The sequence below is a fragment of the Sinohyriopsis cumingii genome, chromosome 7, assembly GCF_028554795.1.
Source record: "Sinohyriopsis cumingii isolate HCF-2022 chromosome 7, ASM2855479v2, whole genome shotgun sequence".
Classification (NCBI taxonomy): Eukaryota; Metazoa; Mollusca; class Bivalvia; order Unionida; family Unionidae; genus Sinohyriopsis; species Sinohyriopsis cumingii.
Window position 1 is genome coordinate 69,925,501 of NC_142967.1, and position 27,971 is coordinate 69,953,471.

A 27,971-nucleotide genomic window follows, 5' to 3' on the forward strand; every position below is an offset into this window, starting at 1 on the left:
AACACCAGCACTACATACTTTCTGACAGGTGTCACATGATTTGTTTGCAAGGAAATTCAAAAAGACTTCATGTATAAAGTTGAAATAGGTGTGGCATGCAAATATAAAAGTTTGACTAAAAACGGCTAAAAAATGGGGCCTGTCAGGAATCAGGTCAGAATTAGTACTTCCAGTTCAGTACCCACGAATGTAGTTCTAGTCTCTTTTTGAACATTTTTTCCTCTCTCATTTTGGTGGTGATAACGAGTTATATTTATGCATTTTTGGTAGGGATTTAAAGGTAATTGTTTATTCTTGAGAATATGAGCTCAGGGTGTGGTGTTCCATGTGTATTTCGGCGACAGTGCACAGTGAGTAATAAGGCCTTGGTGATATCCGGAAGTGAAATCTGTGTTCTGTTTACATGCTGCTATGTTGACAGTCCAGCCTCTCAAAAAAAATTAGGTCAACCTTTGACAAGAACTTGATCGTGAAGTCATCTCTGAAGGTATTTTAGATTAACATATAATTTGTATTGATTGTCACACAGTGGAAAGGTCAGTGTTGAGAAACAAATGTAGAGAACATGTAGTAAAATTGTGTTTTATGTCCATATACGGACTCCAGTCTAATATGCGTACTAATAGGCAAATATGGACTCCACTCTAATATGTGTACTAAGAGGAACATCTGGTCTCTAGTTTAATATGCGTACTAAGATTCAAATAAATATAATGAATTATTTAGAGTTGTGCTCCAGAAACGAAAGTATGAATGACATATGCTTGGATGAACAAATTAATATTATTAGTACTGAAACTGAAGAAGTGTGAATAGTAAAAGGTATATCTACACCTGCAGTCACATAAGTAAAAGGTATGTCTACACCAGAAGTCACATAAGTAAAAGTGTCACAGAATAAGGCAAGAAATAACTTGGTTTCGCCTTAGAACCATTTGATCATTTTCGTCGTACATGCGTACCACATTACCTATGGTGGATAATTGTTTTTCCTAGCATGTATCTCGTCGTAGATCGCTTGCGGCGAGAGACACAAAAAGCACGGTATGCACGGGTATTTTACCCTTACTAATAATCATTCTCCTGTAGATTTAAGACAAGTTTTTTTCTCTAATTGACACACTGGTCTTTTGGATCTTGTCAAGGAGTGTACATTCTCCATTTTATTTTCTACAGCCATAGGGGTAAGTGTTACATTTTTATTTTATTTGATATGTGAAGCATATTCGGTTTATAATGTTCTAGCGGTGAAATGCTGCCTTTAACACTACGCGGATTTGAAACGTTGCAAACTTTTGAATTTTTACAAGTTGCTATTAGGAGTTTATTACAGTAGCATGTATCTATAGATTTTAATTCCGTACCTGTTATTATGACCAGTTTGGTTTTTTGTAATTGTCTGTGCGTATGTGTGTGCGGGTATATCAGGCTGTTGGTCTGGCCGTCTGAATGTCTGTATGGGGATGGAAGCTGATCTGACGATCAAGGTTATACAAGGACGGAACCGCTGATGTGTGTGCATGGTGGATCCATAAAGGGTGGCCAATACAAGTGTGGGCCAGCCCAAAAATTCAGGAGAACTGTGTTGTTTGACAATGAACACGTGAACCAGGTTTTCGCTGTTTCAACTGAGTATAACTGAGTCATTTTCATTACATGAGATTACATGAATCTCGCTTCCATTACATGAGAATATATGAATTCACATTTGTTTTCCTATTTGTAAATATTTTGTGTAAAGTAACTGAAGAGTCGTATGTTTAGAGCGTTTAGAATCGCACTGCATTTGTAGAGTATATACATATTTTTATTAATTCATTTCATAAACTTCCATCTCTCATCACATTGTGTTGTACTGTCATTTGATCCAAGCATCCATTCAGGTCTATCCTGTGACAAAAGGGATATCTACACGTAAGTACAAAATTTCAGACATATCTTAAATGTCTTTGAAGTTCTGCCCCAGAAACTATGGAAAACAGATGGACAAACTGTTGCGAACATTTAAAAATACTGAAACTGAAATATTTTAAATAGCAAAAAAAGGTTTGCACCGGAAATGTGTGGATAAAGGATGAATGGATGGTTGGACAACCAAACTGACACAAATATTATACCGAAGAGGTTGTGAATAGCAAAACCACACATGGACCACTAGTCTAATAATTTTAACAAATCCCCAAAGAAATATCTTCGATTTCGGAGACGTATTCCGTAAACAGTTTCAATCATGGCTGCATCCATGAACAGAAAAACGGATTTTTTTATAAAAAAAATATTGAAACTGAAGAACTGAATAGCAGCTGATATACTTGGACTACTGTTCTAATATGTGTACCAAAAATTCGAAGATGTGTCCTAACTGGTTTAGGAGTTTTGACATGGAAACAAGGTTTCGTTAATAGATTGATATATTGTAGTCCAATATATTTACCCAATTCCAATACGATACCTCGAACGGTTTGAGAGTCATCTTCTTGAAATGAAAACGTTAACGGATCTACAGACGTATATAGTTGCTGTAATTATCCCTTATTACATGTATGAATGTGTGGGTGGGGTGGGTGGCTGGGAATAAAATTAAGGTACTCTAGAACTGACGTATAAAGTTTTACTAAATTTCAATGGCTTTCCTATGCGATTTCTTTCATACAAGAAATGTCTCGTAAGCACACAATTTGACCTTTTTTCATATAATGGCCGAACATAAACTATATTTTTTAACTTTTTTTTTTCACAAAAGGTTCATATACCTAAAATTACAAGACTTTTTGCATATACTCCTTGTGGACTTTTTACTCTATTTCAGAAGAAAACAAAAGCATCAAAATTGTGAACAAGCCAACCTGAAGTTAACAGTGCTCCACTTTCGATTAAATTAAAAATAAAAAGGCAAGGGGATTTTTTAGTCTTTTATGTCAAACATTGCTGGCTATGCCAAGTCGTTGATTAAAGTGATTACATTTATGTTCAGATGGTGGGAATCTTAAGAAAGCTTCAAAGCTGCCAGCTGGTTTTCAGATGCCTCACTCTTTGAAAAGCACTCAATATTTTGAACAAATTCACATCGTCTAATGCGCAAGATCGTCAGCTAACTCTTTACAAGCTCTGGGTCGTTAAAAAAAATTAGTGGAAAAAATGACGACAAAGCCGATGGCCCGCATCATCAAAAGGTTTGTGTTCGTACAAACCACCCACCCTTGTTCTACTAGATACGACCAATCATACCACCAAAATTAAGAACCTAATATGATTGGTCCAGGCTTTTAAGATACCTCTTTGTTTGAATTAAAATTTTTAATGACTGTACTTGGACAAACAAGTAAACTATATGCTGTACTAATATGCAATATCACCTTTTCACACACAAAAATGTAAAAGTTGTAATCTTAAAAAAAAAATAAAATATTTCCAAGTATTTAAATTTATTATGCATTTAAATCCGGATGAAAAGACTTATGATCGCGGGCTCAAGAATTTAAAAAAGACCCTTCAATACACTTTTACAAAACAAACGCTGCACGAGTGTTCTGATGAATTTCAACATGCACAGAAACAATGAATATCATTATCTCGGTGCTGAAGGAAGTATTACACTGCGGACATGAAAAAGCTACTCCTAACACGTGTCACGGTTAGCCCTCTACAACAGCAATAACCGTAGGATCCAGTATAATTAATACATCTGTGACAAAGGAGAATACAAGGAGGAAGAGAAGGACGATGATGACAACGACTAGAAGAAAAAAATTGTTCTGTGTTCTTTGGCACTTGAGTAAAGGGGATACGATATAATAGGAAAATAAAATGCATCAAAGAACATTACTTTATGTGTACTATGCTGCATAGATCTAATCAGCTGAGATTAGTCATGTTAACAAAGTGTGAGATTGACATACATCGTGATGTACTTACTGACGTGCACTGCTTTCCTGTGGGAAAAAGCAACCAATATATCCAGATACACGTCTTTAGAACTGTTAACCAATGCGTTCACGAGATTCTATCACGTATATATTTCGATCAATTAGGGTATATATAATGTCTTTGACAATAAAATCGTGACACCGGTTCGTGCCAGCGTGATTCACAAATTAAACAAGCCCGACTCGAGAAAAGTAATAAACCTTGTACTCAACCGGAGATGGAGGGGACATCCTCTTTCTCTCTCTTTCTCTCGTCGGTTTGACTTAACTTTATTTGTATTAACGATAGTAAATTTACTATCGGGGCAATTAAAAGTGTTTGGAAGTGAGTGGGTCTTTTTAATAAAATCAACATCTTGGTTTCGTAAAAACTGAAACTGCTATAAAACAAAATCGAACCTAAAAGGACAGCTGAGCATTGGCATCATTTCTCTTTTCAAAACAAGCCCTAGGTTGTGCAGAATTGTACATAAACCAAAACCTCTCACTATTTATCTGGTCCTGTTTTCTCGAAAATCTCTCAACACATAACTCAAGCTTTAAGCCCCTCCCCCAATTTAAAGTTATTGTATTAACAGCATATATACATACTAGATTACATAAAGTTTCATATTTAGCATAGGGTTCGATTTTTAAAGAAATACATTTCCCAGGTTTTCCTTACTGGTTATACTGGCTATTTGCAAAAGACCTGGTATATCTTAGGCACTGTTTAATTCCCTTTATTTTGGTGTATGATTGATGTGTGTAGCATGGGTTATAGAGTATACAGTTTGGACATACTTCAGATGTGCACCTGAAAAGTGCTAACTTCGCTTGGTCGTTTTCACTATTTGGACTTCACAGGTAAATTGTATTAAAAAAAGAGCAATGATTTTTGTTAAATTTTATATAATTCGTAATTCATTCGTTGCACATAAGTTGGTTTTGTCCAGTTTGACAAAATTAATTTTCCCTATTTAATAATTGCTAAAAATAGTGTACTTTAAGACTAAATCATGTTGATATTTTTAGCACAAGGGAGCAGTCATTTTAGTTGTGGAAACTGTACACGATCTAAGCACACAAGAACAATATCCAAAGAAATTTCAGCCATAGTACATGAAAGTAAAATAGATCTCTCCATTGTACATGTTGCAAATGTAAATAAACCATTTCACCTTACACCCGCCAACAATCACTCGGAATTTCATAAAATATATACATGTATGTCGCTTATAACTGAACTCGTCCAAAGCCTCGATAATATAAACTTACATACCAAGTCTAATCGAAATCTGACAAGAAATTAAGTCTCTATAGTGTCAGCAAACCACGTACGGACAGACAGACAACGGCCGCAGGACCAGATGAACAATATCACGATGGGTCATGTTGCAGTTTCTGGAAATAGTTGCTTTTGAATGAAATGACATAAATGTTTAGTGTCAACTAGACTTTCCTGAACTGACCGAACCATATCCGTTTAGTGCGTTATTCCCCCCCCCCCATACCCCTTAAAACAATTAGCAAACAGATCTCAATCGACATGTTATTTCCTCTTTAAGCTTTGGATACTGCTTTTTTTTTAATGCAAGCAATATTTTTCATTGGGCAGCAAATCTTACTGAAAAATCACAGAAACAAAAATGTCATTTTGGGAACTAAAATAGCATGTAAGCAAAGCGCAGCGGGTCAATTAGAGTAACCTGTAACGTACAAGCAGTCAGAAATTTACAAGTCACCCATGCGTGAATATTGGGTCAGTGTCCTTTTCTTAGTGGGTGACTTAAACCCTTTCAGATGCATCCATAAACCAATTTTCAGTAGTGTTGGTGAAATAGAGATAACGGTGGAGTAAGGAACAAACGAACAGACGCAACAATGTATCCTGTTTCCACTTTAATAATTATCCCTCAAGTTCCTTAAATCGAGCTCTGTTTTGATAAAGGTTACAACATGTTCATATTTACAGACTTTGAGAGTGAGTTTTGCACTCAGTTAGAATAATGCATAGTAAAAGGCATCCTCTATTACGTCTAAATACGTAGTAACTTTTAAAACCGGTATAATGCCATATGAACTGGATGTTCGTTCCATGATTATTCGACTTGATGAAATCTTTCAGATCCTTTTTTGCAAAACAAAAATAGAAAACCCATCGATATAAGGCAGGAAATGACGATATGACTTCCCGTGGTAGTTCATCAATTGATAATGCTAATGACACATTTATCAAAAATACCACTTTGGGGAATCAACGTGATTTTGATGATAGTACCATCTTAACTGTCAATAGGAATGCCGTGGTATAACAATAATAATAAAGCACTAGTTATGATGACACTATGACCCGCTATAATTAAATGCCCCGAAAAGGTACGATTAAATAAATAGACCTGTCACTAAGCTGGTGCTTACTTAATACTCCCCACTAAAAAAAGGTAATATTTTGAAAAAGTTAGTTCTCATAATTTGTGATATACTCTTGTCAGTAGACAAGTGTAAAAGAAAGTTTAGTGTTTTAAGATGTTATATTATATACTAACGATCCAGTGGCCTAGTGGTTACAGCGCCCACCTAGGATGCGGGAGGTCGTGGGTTCGATCCCCGACCGAGTCATACCAAAGAGTTACAAAATTGGTACTAACAGCTACCTCGCTTGGCGCTCAGCATTAAGAGGTTAGTGTTAGGACTGGTGTCATGATAATTTGACTGGGTGGGACATCATGCTACATGTCAGCCCCCATTGCTAGACAACACTATAAACTGCCACAATGCAGACATCGCAGCGATATGACAACATTTGTTAAAGTTACGTTAAAAATCCAAATCACACACACACACACACACATTTTCTTACTCTTATACTAATCCTGTTCCTTAATCTCTTTTGCTCTACACTCCTTTCTCCTCTCTTTCTTACTTTTTATAGTATTTTCTTTCTTCAGGTTATCATCTTTTCTTCGTGTACCTATTTCCTATATTAATATCTCAAAGTCTGTTTGAAGCCTTTATATGTAAGACATGACAAAAGGAAATGTAAGGTAGTAAGTGGGATGGCTCCACGACCCATAGCTACCTATGTACGGGGAATATTAACAGGAAAAGTATAATTTGATTCGGTAACGTAGAACGTGTGCCCGTAGAACGAATATGGCGATATGAGTCATGCGTGTACACACACACACACACAGAGGACTGTCAATATATGCATACTATTTAACAGCACATCAGTACAATCCTAGCTATATAACGATATTAACACCACCACAACCAAACGTAAATATCTACCATGAGACAGAAGATAAGAGAACAGCTGCCTCGCTGGGCGTTCAGCATTAAGAGGTTAGTGTTAGGACTGGTCGGCCTGGTGTCAGGATAATGTGACTGGGTGGGACATCATGCTACATGTCTGCGGCATGATGCCCTAGTGCTAGACATCACTATAAACTGCAACAATGCAGACATCCTAGCGATATGACTAAAAAAAGTTTAAAGCTACGTTAAAAATCCAAAATCACATAAGATAAGAGGTAAGGATGTTACAAAAACTCGGCACATGAAGCCATACAAAACAAAAAAAGGACCCCCCCCCCAAAAAAAAGGAGAAAAATCCTCAAGATACAAGGTCCACATTATTCCGCAATCGAAATGGTTTTAAAAAATCCACAACAGCCAAAATTGACCCACCATCAGGGGGATGCGTCAAAGAACAGATAGGTTGCCTTCATCAGTCGACAATATGGAGGCGCATCGGGCCGATTATTCATTGCATAAAGTCCAAGATATCCATGGAGAGGGATCTTGGAAAGTTTTTAAAAAATCATACAAATAAAAGCGCGTGTGAAGTTTTTCAATGCTGGGAACAATTCCATGACGTGTGTAACTTCTGACAGTATAGTTATCCATTTTGAATACTTTTCTCCACATCTTTATGTGACCATACAGGTACAGCTTCCATCTAGATTTGATGGGATAGCATATTCCGATTACTTTTAAAGATTACATATTGCACCGATGAAATGTGCAGTGAACCTGCTCTTAAAAGACATAATGAGATTGGTGAAATGCTATGACACTACTGTGCCCCTATTCAGATGTGGCGAATAGCTAATTTCAGCATAACACAGTGATATGGTATGCATCTGATCACTTAGAGTCTGAGAGAAAAATGATTAATATGGTATAGCAGTGATACAGCATGCACGAGATGGCACAACGCGAGAACAACAGAACGATCAAATTGTATGGGTGTGATAAAGCTTAACTGTTTTCTGTCGCGGTTATAATTATACACTGAATTAGTCCGATGATAGGGCACGATTATTAAGGAAGTGTTTTATTGCTTAACTTCTTGTTGCTTTTTTGTTTCTTGTCACAAAAACAGGTCAGTTGACACTGTGTAAAAGTACGATTCGACCTTGCACACGAAATTCCTGCTGATCGCAGACTTGTGGAACCGAAATTAAGATGGCTTTTAAAACTGCGTCCAAAAGTCTTCCTCATGTTTATTTACTTTCTTTATTATAAAAAACCCATGTTTTTCCTGAATCCTCCAGCAAGTACTGTTCTACATAATTATTTATTTCTCAAGGGAGGTTAACAGCTCCTGAAACATAAGGCTATAAAAAATATATTAAATATGTGTACAGCATGCAATTGTTTCACCATAGTTGCTTGTTGGAACCGTGGAAAACAAATGCTCTTAAATCTGAGTGTGACAGATGGGACAAATCGCCTACGAGGAAAGATTTCTTTTCATGGCACTAGGGCAAAACCTTTACCTCTCATCTGACAATGCCCAATTTACCTCCCACCGAGCACTCCGTGCTGAACATGTTACCCATCTCAATCTCTTTTGTTCCAAGAGTTTCAAATCAAGTAAAAAACCGTCATTATCACTGTCTGATTACACCAGCATTGGCTTTGAAATAAACTAGTTATGCACAGATTATACATGTTCTAGGGTCTTATCAGTCATACAAATATTAATAAAAAAAAACTCTTCTCCATGAAAATCCGAAAATTGCATCCACTATTGAACTTACAAGACATGTTCGATTGGTATAAAGTTCTCAGGGCAACAAAAGGGGTAAGGAACAGTTATGCACAATATTGCCAGACTGAATTCTTTTCTTTCATTACGTTCCTATGTGAAATTCCTGCAGAAAACTTCAAAGACGAAAACAGTTGTACAACTGGCTGGATCTCAGACACAAAAGATTCAAAATTAATCATAAAGCCGACACCATACAACATAATTTCCAACATATTATCGTATCAGCACGTTTAGCACTCCTCATTCACTGAGCGCTTCACACTAGTGTGTGAAGGAAAAGTTTATCCTTTGTTTTCTTCATACGAGACAAATACTGATGCAGCCTTTATTACCAAGTTAAAACGTATACGTAATTAAACATAAAACCCTACTGTTCAAACATTTACCTTGACGTAAGACTTTTAAATCAGTAATACACTGATGAACTGAAATAATGTCATAAAAAATATATTTCACCATCATAACTATGACCTTTAAAAATAATTGACGAGGTATTAAAGAAACCTCTATTACATGTAAATAAACATTCCCCTTCACTCCCTTCTTTGCCGAGTGGTCTAAAGTGCTCTCCGTCACGGATCACTGCCATCTCACCTCTGTCTGCGTGGGTTCGAGTCTCCGGCTCGGCCAATGTGGATATGTGAGAAAGCTTGCCGGTAGCTTCTCTTGGGTCTGTGGTTCTTTCTGGGGTTTTCCCGGGTTCTTCCTCCACCATTAATACTGGCCGCCATGTATAGCCTATCATGTTCTGAAAATTGCGTTAAACCCTATAACAACAACAACAACCGTTCTTTAGAGTCCTACGGGATTTTCCTGACTCTTACTGCAATCTCGGCAACGTCCGATGTTCCGCAAACAGACAGTGTTTATACTGTACAAAACAGAATTAAACAAAAATTAAAGTTGATGCTAGACGATACGACGGACTAAAGGATACTGCGACCGATTAGACTCGCCTGTCAAATATTCGGCCAATGGGAGATAAAGATATAAACCTGCTGTCAATGTCCAATTTTTCTTAACAAATAAAAAATAGTTACACACGTGTAAAACGTTTCTTCAAAAGACATATTTGATAAATTACTAAGATAATTAACGGTAAACACATCAATCAGAAAAATAAAAGAAACCGCATCGCGACGCAGTATTGATCCGGTTTTTACTGTCCATTTTAAAATAAATTTTCATCGCATAATTAAAGTCTGACTTGTGCGATCACGATCACGAACACCTGTGTTGTTTGTACTTGTTTTGTTTTGTCCAGAAGTTTCATTACAGTAATTTGCTCTTGAGTGCATCTCTATCATGGATGGTGGAAAGTTAGTGACGAGCCAATTATCCATGCACCAATGTCTGACTTAGGGAAAATAATTAATCAAAAGTATATTAGTTCCGCATGTTAACAAAACTTACAACAAACAATAAAATAAGAGTCGGACAAAAATTTATAGCCTGTAAGTTTATTCCTTCAAAAAAAGGGTAAGTTCAATGAAACACATACACTGCCATACTAAAGAAAGACTCATCAATCACCGAAGACGAATGTCCATTCATTAGAACGCCATTAATTTGACAAATGATGTTGGCTTTAAACAAAATCTTGAATTCCGAACCAGTCTGTTTTGAAAAGTAATGAATAATACCCTTCACAAAGAAGTTAATCTTTCTAGTGACCTTTATGTGGCTTAACAACTCATCCGTATACTCCTGGCCATATAATGCCAAGCAAAAGCTAGAAGCACCTGGCCATATAGTGCCAAGCAAAAACTCGGTAACACAGGGCCATATAGTGCCAAGCAAAAGCTCGGTAACACAGGGCCATATAATGCCAAGCAAAAGCTAGCTATAAAAAAAAAATGATGAAGTAAAATATCTTTAAACCCTCTAACTAAAAGTACAAAGTACAGAGTAACAAAAGATTCAAGGTGGACATTGACTGAATTGTTCATAATTCTGTTCATCATCAGTGGGAAAAAAGAATGTACTATGCCCCAAAATTATGAAACTATTAACATGAATTTTTCTCAAATTCATTCAGACTCAAAAGAAGACGCATATTCATCAAAAGTGTCGAGCAGGAAAACTAAAAATAAGGACACACCCCTTCGAAATTGCGACATTCTGTAACTTTACAGCACGAAACCACTGTCACTGAAATTTCAGGATATTTCAGATAAAAATGTGGCAATGCATTAGACCCCACTTCTTATCACAGGTTATGATAATTTCGAAACCCAAACCTCTCTTTCTCACGTAAAACCCTCACTCACGAGCCACAAACCCTTTCTGCTTGCACTGAAAGACTGCATGCATACATTACACATATCTAAAGTTATTTTATTTCTCTATCCTGTTTTCAGCCTCGGTGGCTCAGTGGTTTGCGTGCCGGACTCACAACCGCGGGCAAAGCAATTTATTCCAATTGTAAAGCACCAAACCAAACCAAACCATACTCTTGTGTTTTAGAAGGTAAAATATTGAAGTGGACTGCTATTATGACATCGTAGCGAGCAAGATGTTTTATGAAATGAGGCAATGTGACCCATGGAGTTTAATGGGCTTACAAAAGTTTAATATACTACTAGTTAGATAAAAGGTATAATGCATTACGAGCTAAAATAGCTACATAATGCCACAAGAATATTATTTAAGTGTCACTGAGCTGTAGACCAACAAAAGCTATAAAGACAGAAGTTTTACAGGGTGTTATGTATATTTGATTTAATTATATCTGATTTAATATATATTTATTTCAATTTAACTGTTTGTCAGTTTTTAAAAAAAATATTTTTCATTACATGATATTGTAATGTAAATGTATTCACTAGAGATGATACTTTCTTCAGAAAATAATTTGACTTTGACTGTTAGTTTATAAACACCAGGTGTTGATCTAGATCCTGACCCTGATTCAAAATTTGTAGCAACCACGTAAACAAGTTCTATTGTTATTTTAAAATGATTGGTTGTTGTCAATGTCATTATGGGACCTCGTGTTTAAGATGTGAAAATTTATGTTTATTTCTTAGAGTAAAATGATTGGTCATGGCCACACTGGTTAGACGCGATCTTTAACAAGTACCTAATTTCTACGAGCTTCCAGAACATGATCACGTGACCCCTTGTTTACGTTTTAGAGGTCGATATAGCCTATGTTTTGGAGAATTATTCTCAGTTGCATCTGGACGTTCTCTTACACTGGAAGTTGTACGTTGTACTGTTTGGAGTTATTTCAAATTACTTGGATTCAAAAGGATTAGTTCTGTTATTTTTCTGGAAAATACGTGTGCTCATGTGAAATTGTTGAACAAAGACAGTTTTTTTATACAAATTTATTCAAATATCCGAAACTGGAGTGATAATTCTTGTTTCTACAAGGAACTGTAGACTTCAACACTACAGATTGCAGCACACGTCATCGTCTTCCATCTTGGATTCTTCGTCAGGATTTGAAATTGGAATCAGTAGAACATTTTGTTATTAGGACTACTAAAATTTTATTCTTGGATTATTCTTGGATTAATTTTGGATTTGATTCTATGAAACTGTAAGTTCATATTTTTTCATTTTTACAGAATTTCTCCAAATGTTTGTATTTTTTAAAGCTTGTTGTTTTCACTCTTTCTTGTGTTAATGTTTATTCGAGCCTAAACACATGACATATGAAGGGGTAAACATGTGAGGCTTAATAATAAATTTAGGAGTGCAAAAAACTTTACTATGCATTCAACTCTAGAATATGCTTTCTAAGTTAAGTACTGAAGAACACTCATCCGAAAACTGAAGTACTCAAATTTGCACTGTTGTTTACTGTAGAAAAAAAAAATGATTGATGGTGTCTAGGTCAGGCACTTTCTGCTCTTAAAGATTTACACCCAAAAACCTTCGATACCAAGTCAATCACTTCAGCTCTTGAAGACCGACACCAGCCCATTTTCAGTGTATTACTGCCAGCAACTAAACATTTATACGCAACTACTTTCAGATATTCAGGACAGCTTTATAAGGAGGGATTGGCCTTCTAAATTATACAAGTGTGCCAGTAGAAAGTGAATGGTTTAGTAGCTTATTATCAACCATGTTGCTAATTAACATTTATGCTCGTTCGATTATTGTAAAACCAGTCTGGCAAGCTGTATGGAAGCCGTAAATTGTGACAGTAGTTAAAGAGAGTATAAAATATAAGAGATGGAAAAACGTGGAACAAAATACCAAATATGTCAGTGGTAAGCACATAAACATAAGAGTGATCGAAGATATTCGATGGCGTATCGGAAATCATTGATGTAAGGATGATAAAATTTCTATCTCCTGATGACAAACATTACAAAATTACTCCAGAATATGAAAAAGGCAAGTCAGTGAACATAAAAAATGAATTAAGGATTACAAAACTGTATATAAGCAACGTAGAAATCAAGAAACTAAATAATAATAATAATAATAATAATAATAATAATAATAATAATTATAATAATCTCTCACAGGGATTGACGCTAGATTGTCCGAAAAGAATTTCAAGGAATTTAAGTTCAGATAGTGTCTTTTTTTAAACCACCGAGTGTTGAAATCATCTCTAATATTCTTGTGTGATAACATTTTCAAATTAGATGCAGTATTAGCTACATCTGATGCAAGATTGGCGCCATATTCAATTAGGTCAAACTCCACTCCATTGGTGAAAGCCCCATGCCAATATGACCATCCATTTAGGATGGACATTTATGGGAAACTATTTTCAGTTAGAACCAAATAGATATCGTAACAAGTCTTTTGCCGAAAATCATGTGTCGATATGACCGTACATTTTAAAGAAGAAACGATAACAGGATTTTTTTAAGATGATCGCCATGTCGACCATACTGGATTTCATTTTGGCATCAGTTTCATTCAGGACCAATTAGATACCATAACATGTCTGCTGGTGTAAACATTATGTCGACATAACTTTGCATTTCAAAGGAATAGAGAAGTTACGGTTTTCAAAATAGCGGCCATATATTGCGGTATTATCGGCAACATTTCATTCAGAAAATAATTATTTATCATAATTAATCTTCTTGTGAAAACCCGGTGTTAATATGACTTTCCATTTGTGAGGTGTATCAATAACAATATTTTCAAGTTGGCTGCCATGGTGGCCATACTGATATCTGATTGGCACCAGTTTAATTTTCACTTAGTACCAACTAGACATCGTAAAAAGTCTTCTGGTGAAAACTCATTGTCGACATGACTTTCATGCAGGAGGAAAGTCGAATATCAAGATCAGCTAGACACCGTAAGAAGATTTCTGGTGAATGCTCAATGCTGAGATGACTTTCGGTTCAGGGCGAGTATCAAAATCAAGATGTTGAAGACGGCTGCCGTAGCGTCAATGCTCAATGTTGTGGTTGTTGTTTTGGTTTTAACGCAATTTTTAAATGCATGCGAGACTATAAATGGTACTAGTATAACTGGTGGAGGAAGAACCCAGAAAAACCCTGGTAAGAGCCACCGACCCTCGTGAAGCTACTGGCAAGCTCTCTGATACCATCATTGCCCAATACTGAATGTCACATTGGCACCATTTTTTATTTAGGGCAAACTAAACATCATACCAAGTCTTTAAATGAAAACACCATGCAGATAACGCCAGCCTATAAATTGAAGTATTGATAACACGATTTTCAAGATGGCCGACCCAGGGAACTCTACTGGCAAGCTTTCTAACATACCCACATTATCCAATACTGGATGTCAGATCGGCACCGTTTTTCATTTAGGGCAAACTAAACATCATATTAAGTCTTTAAATGAAAACCCCATGTAGATAGGGCCATCGTATCAAGGGAAGTATTGATAACAAGATTTTCTAGACGGCCGCTGTGTCGGCCATTTTTGATATCAGGGGGACACCATTTTAATTTAAGAACTACCAGACATATAATAAATCTTCTGGTGAAACCCCCATGCGGATATGACGTATATTCAGGCGGATTAGATTTTCAAGATGGCAGGTCTGCACCATTTTCGTTTTGGTTCAACTTGGGACGAATACTGTGCTTTAATTTATTTGCATGGGTATCAATTATAGTGGTTTTGTATATAAACATGGCATTTTTTAGGTACTGACGTTTGTGGATATGCTTCTGTCAAATTTTTTTATATTTAAAGATATTGTTGTGGACTGATCTACACAAATAAGTATAAAAAAATGCAAATTAAAATTTCAAAAATCTTCCACTGCCAGTATTAGATCACAAATCATACACCCACCAAAATTAATCTCTTACACAGAGTTTTCAGCTGAATAGCCATCATTAAAAGGAGCTTACGAAGATATCAACAAACCATGAGGTTACTACCCAAACAAGAAGCAAAGAAAATACCCACTTATTTCTACGTGATTTTTTTTTTTTTAAACTAAAGAGCTGGTAAAGGGGGTGCGAGGCGATATGATATGCTGGCGATGTCGGCAGATTGGCTACAGACCGAGAGACTTGAGAACCAGCCGGTAGCCTAAACGGCGCCACCTATGCGTAAAATGCCGCATGTAACTCGAAAAACTTAAATGTGGAAGAACATATCGAAATGCAGTAAGAAATAGGAAAACTTCTGCAATAACTAAGACAGGAAAGCTCAAGAAAGGACACAATGAAGCAAAACACTAAAGCGATGGGAAACAAACAAGCGGTGGGGGAGAAACAAGGGAAAAAGACCCACCAGAGAGGTTTTACAAAATGCAAGTGCCAAATCTAAACGTAACAGCAATAATGGACGACTCGCAACAATCCCCTACGTGGGAAAATTATTTGAGTCCCAACAGAACTGGGAGAGGGGGTACCCAATGAGAGAACAAGCAGCAGAGGGGGCGAACAGACCAAAAGCTTTTTGCACAATAAGCCCTCCCCACGGAAACTATTCGATAGAGGGCTTATTTCGACGAAATAACACTTTTATTCAGAAAACGAGACAAAAAAAAATGTCCCCGATCCCTCGAAGAGTTTCCAGGGACAACCCGTGTTGAGTTTGCACTGCCCAACTTGGGTTACTTTAAATAAATCTGAAACAGTTTCCGACGCGGGGTCATTATTGAAAAATCCATGGGTCGGGTCCAGCCCCCCCTCTGCTGCTCTACGAAATGAGTTTCCATGGGAATCTTCGATTCCTAAGAAAACATTTTTATGTCGCAAATAGTGTATCAAGGCCAACGCGGTATCGTGTACGCGGGTCGTGTAAATTTATTGTCACAAATCCGTGCTGGTTTCTTTGAGCGCGACTAAAGAAATTCTTAAACTTATTAATATCCATATCGCCGCTACACCAGGTTTGATGAATATTTCTCAGCGTATGAACATCAACTCCATTAAACACAGCAAGAAGATTACAGTTATCCCTGATTACTTTTGGTATTTGTGTGTAACGTTGAGTAACATAAATGACATCGGTGTTTTTATGACGACCTCGTGAAAATATTCTTGCAGGATTTTTTTGCTTGTCCAGCATCACATCATCATACACTACTAGGTTATTTATTTCCCCGTTAAGGTCTTCCACGGACGGAGCTTCTTCAATATCAGTTATAAATTCAACAACATCCTCGCCGTCTTCACTCAGCGCTTTTGCACTCTCATTAAAATCTTTTATAACATCATAACAACGTTGATCATCCACAGACGGAGCTATCAAGTATAGTTTGTCCCATTTCATCCACTTCATTATCATGTTCAGCAACAGCTGTGTTTTACCTGATCCTGACGGTCCTATGATGATCATTCTGATAGAATTTGGTAGCGCGGAATTATGCTTGACTGGTTCTTTCCTTCGCGTCGCAGAAAAATCAGTGATCTCCATTTGTATATAAGGAATAATAATTATGGATCTATATTGTGTGAAGTGTAAGGCACAAACCCCTACGAATGATCTAACAACCATTACAACAAAAAATAACAGACAAGCACTTTCTGGTAAGTGTGCGCGATGTGGCACAAAAAAATTTAGATTTCAAAAAAAAAGCCTGACAAAGTTAGCGGAGGTGACATCGCAGCAACCCTCGGACGACTTCCAGGTACCCCTTGGGCTAAATATCCCGGAGAAAAGCATCTCCCAGGATACAATTACTGCGGTCCAGGGACACGACTAGATATCAGACTTGATGAACAATCTAAACCAAAACCGGGAGAGTATCCGATAAACGCTATCGACGCAGCGTGTCACATGCATGATGTTGCTTATCGAAGTAAAGATCTGCAAGACAGGCATATCGCGGATGTGAAATTAATTCATGCACTAAGCGCCATAAAAAATAAATCATTTAAGGAGTCACTCGCTAATTGGTTAATAAGATCAGCGATGAAATCTAAATTAGCATTAGGCGCTGGATAATTAATAAAAATGCAAGCGATTTATTATTCCCCAATCGGATACTGGAGAGGTAACTCAGCAATTAATAAACTCGCCAACGCGGCATCAGTAACACGCGAGGTTGCCAAAAATTGGCTATCAAAACAAGCAATATGGCAAATCTACTTACCACCACCTCGACAAATCAACTTTGCACATTTTGATGTTAGTACCCCCAATGAAGTTCATCAGGCTGACATACTATTCCTGCCTCATGATACTGTCCGTAGAAAAATATACAAATACGCGCTAACAGTAGTTGATGTTGCCAGTAGATACAAAGAAGCAGAACCGTTAGCGACTAAAACAGCGTCCGAAGTCGCCTCTGCGTTTAAACGAATTTATCAACGAGGACCTCTAAACTGGCCACGATTATTACAAGTTGATCCTGGCAAGGAATTTCAGGGTGCGGTGTTATCACTGACAAAGCAGCATAACGTTGTTATACGACGAGGACATACTGAAATTCATCGGGATCAGGCAATTGTTGAGCGATTTAATAGAACACTCGCTGAGAGATTATTCGGATACCAGTACGCGAGGGAATTTATTTACGATACGAGATCTCGTGAATGGGTTGCAAGACTGCCAAACGTGATAGCCGCACTGAATAATGAAATTACCAGAACAACAAACATGAGACCTGTAAATGCAATCACAAAAAAATATATACCCCGCGTCAGTGAACGTGTTTCAACGCAGCCAACGACGCTAGCGTCCCCACTACTGGGTAATGTCACCGTTAGGTATTTATACGAACCCGGCGAACTCGAAGGAGGAAAAAAAAGGGCAACTGATCCTATATGGAGCGTTACAACACATAAGATATCCAGCATAACCAGATCAACTGGGAGAAACGCAATCTACAGATTAGATTCAACTGCTCCTCAGCGTGGGTTCACACGCGAGCAACTTCAGGTGATCCCCGCGGATACACAATTACCACCTCGATCACTTAAATAACTGCAGCAGCACCTCTGCGTCGATTACACTCAAGACAGGTCAACATCACATTTTCACGTGTATGACCGCGACTGCTATCTATTCTATCTACGGTAAATTGCCTTGGATTATTTTTCGAATACTGCCACAGCAATAAACAATTACAACTCGCGCAGTGATTATTCTGCTGCTGTTGTAATTGTATAATAAATGTTTCGTCGAGATCAAACTCGTTGCCATTTTTTTTGTCGCTCTGTTTGTAACCGGCTAATTTCTTTCTTATTGTATCATCAGCGATTGATCTGTTGATGCTGTCGTTGATAACATCATCTAATACAATTCTTCGTAACTGACCTATCCTTCTTACTCTTGACACGGCTAAATAAACTAAATTTGACCACTCGATGCGATCATCAACAATCCAAACTGTTGTATCTGAAATAGTTAGTCCCTGCGAACTGTGGATGGTCATAGCGTATCCTAGCGTCCACGGGGATTTGCTCATTTTCAGTGCCTGTTCAACAGCATCAATATCAACTGTGACAATATCATTTAATACTAAATTCTGTTTTTCCGGACCCGACGCAGTCAGGCGCCCTGGAATATCAACGTCGGTATTCTGCAATCGCGTATCAGCTGGTCTATAACACAACGGCACTGGCAACATGGGAAATTTCTTCTGATGTAACTGAAATAACCGCTGCTGAAGTGTGTCCCTGACTATCTTTCTACTTGCCACTATGAGATCACTTGGTTTCCACATTTTCCAAAAGTCGCTCAGCGAAGTCTCTGGAATTATTTCACGCATTATCTCACACTGGACTTTATTGGTTTGTAGCCTGATCAACGCCTTAAACTCTTTCAGCGTTTCATCGAGTGCTCTAACATCGTTAGTTATTTCCTCATAATAATCTACAAAAGTTTTCAGCCACGTGTGTGGAGATTCACCTGTAAATGGCGGTGGTTGACCATGATCGCCGCACATCACCACTGCGGTATTTTTCTTTAGCAACCAATCCAGAAACTGTTTTAATGTATCCAACGGCACAGTGTCTATCTCATCCCAGATGATTATTCCAGGGATATATTTCGTTCCCATTCGCGTAGGAGTCCACGTGCCGCCGCTGTATTTGAAAAAACTGTGATACGTGCACGCGTTAACATCCCGTTGTCGCATCTCCCTGGCAAGTCTATGTGTGGGTGTTAGCACAATCATGTCAGAGTTTCTAAATAATTCTATCGCGCGAGTTGTCTTACCGGAACCACCAGCCCCGTTGAGATAAACTGTTCTATGTCTCACAACAGGATCGTGCACCGGCGGCAGCGAAGTTGTCGTAGAAATTGAAAATTTCCCAGATATTTCTGCGCCGCGATATTCATCCTCGATTTCAACATCAGCCGATTCACAATATCCATGCAACATTTCATTTTTTATTCTCCATGAACCCCACGATGGATCATTCGGTATAACCTTATTCAACGCCGCTAAGTGTTTTTTATCGATATAGAATGAATCCGTTGCAACTCTCACTGCGTCAACGGGAAACCTATTAATCATCGACAATAGGTTTATTGATACATAAGCTAGCATCGAAGATCTCAAATGTGTGTACTGAGATGATTCTCCGTCGATATAACTAAAAACAGTTCCTAATTTTTTCCCGTTTGACAGAAACACATCTTCGCGGGTACAAAACGTATTATTCGTGGCGGCATCAGCGACAATAAGATCCAATTCGGCCTCGTCCATGATTAATCGACTATGATGTAGTTTATGATCATACGCTCCACCTTGAGTAAATTTTCCTATTATTCTTCGTCCTAGATCTTTTGCGGCGCTTTCATCAGTTTGGGAAATTTTAGGAGTTCTTTCGATGATAGTGTCGATAAAAGATTCTGGATACTCCTGGAAATTATTAGTTTCTTCGATGACTTGCGGAGTTGGCAACCAAACTTCGGTTTGACGACAGTAGCATATAATCGCTTCACTGACCGTCAGCGACAGCAGTATTCGACTGTCAAGCATGTATCGCAATAACACTATTGGGGCCCATCGCTTCTCAACGAAATGTTTACCAAACCAAGCATAACACACAGGATGTAAACCCGTAGCGAGTTTAAACGACGACACACAAGCAACCCCCGTCAGATCAAAATCAGGTAATGGTCCGTTCACAGCAACTCTTGTCATCGAGCTTGTAATATGACCAAACCGCGCAAAATACTCACTACATTCTCCACGCCCAAGAAAACTTCCTGGATAACATGCCGTCATATCCACGGATATCATATCGCGGTGATCATACTGGGTATTCCACAAACCACCGTGCCCGTATTCGATACAGCTCTGTTGAATATCCTCGAGAAAACTCTTCGGGGTTGGTCTCCATGAATTTCGTTCTCGGGCTATATGCGTGACAACACCCGGGACAGTAAAACACTGCGTCAGTAACGTATCAGTGTTCGTCGCATGATATTTTTCTGCGAGTTTTTTCATTTCGTGATGTAATGCCGCCGTTCTGTATACCTCCCCGTTGGGTTTCACAAACTGATCAAACTCTCCCTCGAGGTCACTTCGGAATAACCACACCGACACTGGATCGGTTTTACTTATCTGATAAATAAAATCAAACATAGAAATGCTTGCATTTCCAGAAACTCTTTGAGTTTCAGTCCCTGGACTTCCACTTTCATTTTCACCATTGTCATTTTCCAACTCGGAATAATACTTTACAACACGATCTCGAGGAAATATCCTAACCGAGTCAGTCCAGGCGTGACTGTTATGATCGATAATAGTTATTGGTGCTCCACGGGAATCATATTTACTCTTGTACAATACCTCACCGGTCAACGATGAAACCGTTATAGGAAATTTTAGTAATCGTTCGAGCTCGGCAACATCATTTATTGACGCTCCTTCATCCACTACTTTTGCCGCCCACGCTGCTATTTTAGTCTGTCTTAGCGGTGTTAGGCCGTTTCCTCGCGCGGCATTTTTAAAATGTTCCATTACTCGCTCGGCTACACAATTCAACCCTGGGGATTTTATCAATGACTCTGACATCTTCATCGGGGCGAGTTTATCAACGCGTGGTTTCTTCATCGGATAAATTCCATAAATGACTGCGGTCACAGGATACGCTCTGGCATAATACGGTGTATCAATCCCAACAAGTACTCCCGGGTTTGAGTCTTTGGTTACGACGACGGTTTTCCCCCGCCGGGCATCAAGAATAGGGTCTAGTTTGTCTCTGATAATCCATGTTGTTTCACCTGTTTCCGTGTCGTCGACGCCAACGATAAATTTTATCTGAATGAAATATTTTTTATCATCGAGATACCCAATTATGTTCGACGCGATTGTATCGTTGATGGTACCATCAATGATGGCATTTTCAGAAATGATTTTATACGAAGACCACACATGTGCGGCACCATCACGACGAAACTCTTCTTTGGCGTTCTTGATAACACCAATTACGAGTGTGAGTTCTCGTCGTCGTCGATCAAAAGTTAACCGGTCAAGATCGAATCGACCTCGGGGAAATTGGAGATTTCCAGGTTTTATTCTGGATAGTCTTTCAAAACTCATTATTATAATTAAGACAAGTATTTAAATAGACAAATATATTATATGCACCAATGCAAGTGGATTAAACTAAATTCATCAGCGCCGTGTAGCAAACCATGCAGACACGAATACTGTGGACAACATGCTCAACAGGTCCGCGGTGGGAGTCTAGGACCGATACCGTGTATCAGATGCGGCATTGGAGTACGAGGAAAAACGCAATTATGTTCAGCGTGTGGGGGAAAACGCTATCGAGAACTAAAACGTTATTACGATAAAAAAAATCCAGCCTCGAACACGTTCTCGGAGCGTGATTACATAAATAAGTTTTCAGACAAATTATGAATTAGACAAATGATTTGCTTATAGTATAATGAATCAAGAATTCGTCCCCGAACAAGAATTTGTTCCCGAACAAGAATTTGTTGCACATCCAACTATTCCAAATTATGAGGCAAACCGAGATGGCATAGTACGACACTGCACGCGAAGACGACCAGTTGGTACAGTTGATAATGCTGGTTATTTAAGATTTACTGTTACCAAAGGGAGGTATTTATGTCATCGTTTCGTCTATGAGGTTTTTAACGGAGTGATCCCTAAGGGTTTTGTCATTGATCACATTAACGGTAACATACTTGATAACTCTATAAACAATCTTCGCGTGGTCACTCAGAGCAAGAACTGCCTACTGGGTAACACAGGGCGTTGTAAAACAGTTGGGAAACGAGCTGTTAGGTCTCGAAATATACAGACTCGTGAAGAAATTGTATTCCAGTCAATGGCCGCAGCCGGTAGGTATTTCGGTATTTGTTCACCTGTTGTACAGCATGTCGCAACCGGGATCTGCAAAACAGCATTTTCAAAGAAGCTCAAACAGAAGATTTCATTCTGCTATATAACTCTTATCGCTGACACAAACGACGATAACTCCTCCACGAGTGTGTAACGCTCTGCAGAGTTGTCGTCGTCAGAGGATTTGCTCCCCTGAGAAAGCCACCTTGATAAAATATTTTATCGAGTTCATAACATGTAATCATTTATTTACCGTAGAATATATATTTTTTTACAAACAATATCCTCGTTTTACTGAATATATCCGACTGTTTTGCTCTTCTGTGCTTGTTATATGACCGCGCTCGAGAAAACATACAATTAAAATATTTTAAACAAGTCCCGCCCACTGCTAGAGCGAATTTCCAACTCGCAAGTAACAGTTGGGTTATATACGAAATCGCTCCCTAAGACCTTTGGGTCGATCGAAAGTCAGCAGCGCAAGCAAAACCATAAATTAAATCCGCCAATGGCGGGTGTCTTTTGTGCACCATCCAATGGTCGATTCAATGGATGGTTTTGCTCTGCTGCTGATCGTAGAAAATGACCCACCTGCATGTTTGTGTCGTCATAGGATAAGGTCTTAGGATAAGTTAGGATAAGATTACATGTTCATTGTGCCTTTACTTGCTGTCATACTTGAATCAGAGGTAAAGGTTGTTCTGTGTTGTATCGTCCCTCCCGAGCTTCTAGACCGTTATTTGACGATCTAGAAGTTCCTCATGGGGTGAGTGACCCCCAAAAATAAACAGATAGATGGATGCATAAAGCTCTACGTCACCTGGGTGCCCACCAATAGAAACATTCAGAAAGAGTGTTGGCCAAAAATAAACGGTAACATGAGGTGCCTAAGGGAAAAATCACAACACGAAGGTCTAATATAAGACCAAGAAAAAAAAATCCTAACAAAGGACTCATGAAAGAACCGTAGGCCGGTGAAGAGTACCCAGTAAGTGATAACCGCTCATCATCTATCTGTTTATTTTTGTTTTTGGTGATGCTAGCACGAGAAGTCCCTTGGACGAGAAATGCAAAGCATTTTTCATGCATTTAAAAATATAAAAATATATAATAATATGAATCACGAAAATATAAATACCATACTTGTTGAAATTAAGGAATTACAACAGCGAGGTTTTAGTATTTTACTAGACACTGAAACAATTATGTCAGATTTTGAATCCTTGAATGAGCTATCACAATCGGGGAAGAACAATCTCCCCGCGTGTTATAGGTTCATTAAGGGTTTGCAAGATCGCATTTACAGATCACTTGCCGGGATAACTGAAAATCAGGTATCTGAATTTATTCCACTGTGCCGTGCAGTTGAGAAGATTCGTCTTGTATTGTCAAGCGAGTATGAGACTCGAAAATTAATTAGCACCAGGGTGAGACGGTTAAAAGGTTATATAAAGAATCTAGACACGGAAATGCCTTGCATTTCTGACGAAAATACTAGTATTTGTGACTACGAGGCCGACAAGGAAGTATAAACCGCCGCGTGTGACTCACAGCACAAAGTGAAAGTAGAACCTGAGAAACGCTAGCCCCCCCCGCTTAAGTGTAAAGCACATTTCCACGGTAAAAAAAAAGTGTATTATTTTTTTTGCCCGAGCGTGGAAACTCTTCGAGTTTCTCTGGAAGTCCAAGGGACTTCTCAAGGGCGTTTTCAGATTTGAAAATGTTTTACATGAGAAATGCTTTGCATTTCCAGAGAAGTCCTTAGACTTCCAGGATTTGCTTAAGCGTTTCAACATCAATACAACAATGAGAATAGTTCATAATCTGTTCTCGTTGACACCAAGCTGTGATCATATGATTTTGCTGTAGCTGTGTTAATTGTGACGACGTTAACAAGAAGTCTTCGTCGCCGTACACGTCAACGATTATTTTAACGGGGAAATACTGTTCTGGGAATGTCTGTATTTGAAATGCGGTTTTTATTGCCTCGTGAAGAATTTGCTTATCATGAATATGAACTCGTGCGTGAATGTATTCACACATTATACACAACCGTTTTTTTAAATGCGCGAGCGTGGAAACTCGAAGAGTTTCTCATGCTAGCATGAGAAGTCCCTTGGACTTCCGGAGAAACGCTATGCATGAGCGTGGAAACTCGAAGAGTTTCAGGACTTCACCAGTAAGTTCACGGAGACAGTCTCGCCACGCAGGTCCAACAACCCCCCCCGTTGGTCGGTGAGTTTAAAATTTATCGTTGACAACCACGGATTATTACACCGCAGATAGACCACATTGATTGGTTCTTGCACAATCAGAAAACCAGGGGGGTCTCTTGGTGTGAACGTATACAGGATAAATCCCTGTTGGGCCGTCGTTGTGTCTGCGCTGTAGCTACCGTCAATGACGTCACATACAAGATTGACCGCAATAACATCTGTGATATTTACGATCCCGGGTGAGATGTGTCTGCCATCGGATGCTGTACTGTTGTCGTGTCTTAAAATAACAGGTTGTGGTTTTATTTTCGCATACGCGGCAAGAATATCTTTGAAAGATTCCTCGATGAGATCCTGGACTGATTTTCTCAGTGTGTGCACGTTATATCCAGGAAGTTTAAAATCTGAAATATCCTTCACGGGAATACCAAATCGGGCTGCAAAATTCGATCTTTTTTGGGTTCCATAATCGCCTTTGTGATCCAGTAGATTCTGAATTACTTTTTGATTCATAAATTCCATCGTGGATGCGAGTTTGTTTAGTTTTTCTATGACGGTGATAATGTTCGTGCGTGGTTTTGTTATATCAGAGATATAATCTTGAAAATATACTCGCAACAGGTCTAGCTGTTGTTTATGTGCTTGTTTGATCGGATTAAAAAAATGAGCTTCTATATCTTCTGGCCGGAGAAGGTATTCCCCGCCCGTGAAAGCTGCCCCTATTATATCCAAGGGGAGTCTATCTGATGTTGAAAACCAGGCTTGGCCTGATCGTAATTGATCTGGAAATAATAAATGCTCGCCGTACACGAGGTCGTGTAGTTCTTCCTTCGTGGTCTCGAAATCCGATTTTTCAGGTTTTGGTGGACCCGGTCCGACCTCGGGTCGTTCTCGTGGCCATCCTAATACTGTTCGGATTGAGCTATTGTATATATCCACGGCGTATCCCGGTGTTGAGATTTCAATGACCGCAGACAGCGTTGGTTCGTGCGCGGTCACAGATATTTTGGCTTCCTTGCCGGTGATTCGTTTTATTTGGCGTTGTATCTCCGCGTTGATTTCTTCGATCTGATAACTCCCAGTGGGTAGCGTAATTGTATCCCAGTCGAATTCGTCAGAGTCGGCTTTGGTTTTCCACGAAAACACAAACGAATTATTTGGCTGCTGACCACCAAATAATGCCGACCTGATATTGGGCCAGCTGTGATACGCACTGAGCTTCGACAACGCGATTTCGTTCACGGCAATTGGAGTTCGAAAATTAATGCTGAATTCTGGTGTCGTCGAGGACACTGAGATCATTGTGGTCCTTACCGGTGTTGTGTTTGTGACTATTTGCTGAAGCAGTTCCTGTGGCGTTGCCATCAGTGACATTATTTATTTGTTTAGTTTTCAAATAGTCATTGTACACATCTGACATTAGTTTGAATTCAGAATCTGATATCAACGCAGCGTCGCTGGATTGCGCGTCTAACGATGATGATATCAGCGATGATAATTTCTGGTATGCGGTCGTGGCTGTATTTAATTTTGTCGTGTAATCGTGTAATTTTGTGTTAGCACACGAGGATATTTTTTTTGCTATGATGCCGAAAACTCCTGCTGTTGCTGTAGCAGCGGAAACAGAGATCGTGGCAGCGACTACTGCAGTCACTGGAGTGACCGCTGATAGTATTACTCCCGCGGATGCAACAACGGCGGATACTGAATAAACCATAACGTCTAACACTGTTATGCGTCTGCGGTATTTTTTTACTTTTTGACTGGTTACTTCGATGACAGTTTTTAACTCAGATTGCCACTCACGGACTTGATTGTATCGATATTGTTGAGCATCTGGAAATGTTTCGGATTTCAACGTTGACATATTATTTAAAAATCGCTGCCGATTTTCAATTACACGGTGACCAATCGAGGTGTTTCTGCGACGAATTCCAAACACCACCAGTAAGATGTTGCTGTTAAAGTATCGTCGGCGGCTTCAAGCATAAATGTTTCCTCGGCGTTGCTGTTTAGTATTACAGTGCAAACCCCGGAATACTTATCGGTGGAATGTCTCCAAGGATATGTTGTGAAGATTTCAAATTTAGCGGCTGAAAACACAGACAACCTGTAAACACCGGTGGCTGTTGCTGTATATTTGATAGTGCTATTTTGTCGTGACCATGTTGCGAATCCCGATGATACCGTGAATACGATGTTGGTGATATGCCCGGGAGTAACTCCAGTGGGAACTTTAATCAAACTGGTTTTGTTAACGATCTCAGGAATACCCGATACTATATTCTGCTGTGTTTGTTTGATCGTGTTAATGTTATTTTCTATTATCTGAACTTGATCTGAAAAACTTTTTTCCGTTCTGACTACACCTAACCGGGTATTAATCTTATTGATATCGTTGGCGTTATTAGTAAGTTTTGGTATGATTTCAGAAAGTTTCGTGTCGACGACTGGAGGATCCCCAAAGAACTTATCCACGGCCTCATCAGTTTTTGAGAAGTTTCTTCGAAGTCTTGTAAACGCGCCCACGTGAACATCATACTCTGCACGCAGCGTATTTAGTTTACCGTTGACGATGTCCACGTATTGTTTGTTTGACGCATCCTGGTCGGATTCGGGATTTGCTAACGCGGTTATTTTGTTGCCGCTCATGTCAAGTCCGCCGGTCATTACGTCGCCGGATTTTATTACTCTGTCGCTGACTAGGTCAACAACGAGTTTGTACTGCGCGTCGACGTATTGTTTATTTGCGGCATCTTCGAGACCTTCCGGATTTTTTAGAACGGTTATTTTGTTTCCATTCATGCTGAGTTCTCCTGTCATTACGTCGCCGGTTTTTTTCACACATTTATCAACACCTTTATCAATACTGTCTTTGATGCTTGCGATTGATATATTCGAGTCCTTGATCCGGCCGCCATCACTAAATGCAGCGAAGTTATCCTTGGTAGCTCCAAGAACTCTGCGAATTATGTCATTGAACTTAATGTTGCTCGTTCTTAGTTTTCCCTGCTTGTCCTGAAAAATAGCAACTTCATCTGGGTCAACTCCAGCTATATTCAAAAGATTATCGACTTCATCTCGGGTCGCAT

General features: G+C 38.8%; 1 protein-coding gene across 4 annotated transcripts in view; it reads right to left on the reverse strand.

Annotated features, from left to right (window-relative positions):
- Positions 1–27,971, reverse strand: part of LOC149795472 (uroporphyrinogen-III synthase-like) — a 223,329-nt gene that overhangs the window by 32,458 nt on the left and 162,900 nt on the right. The gene's annotated exons all lie outside the window — the stretch shown is intronic.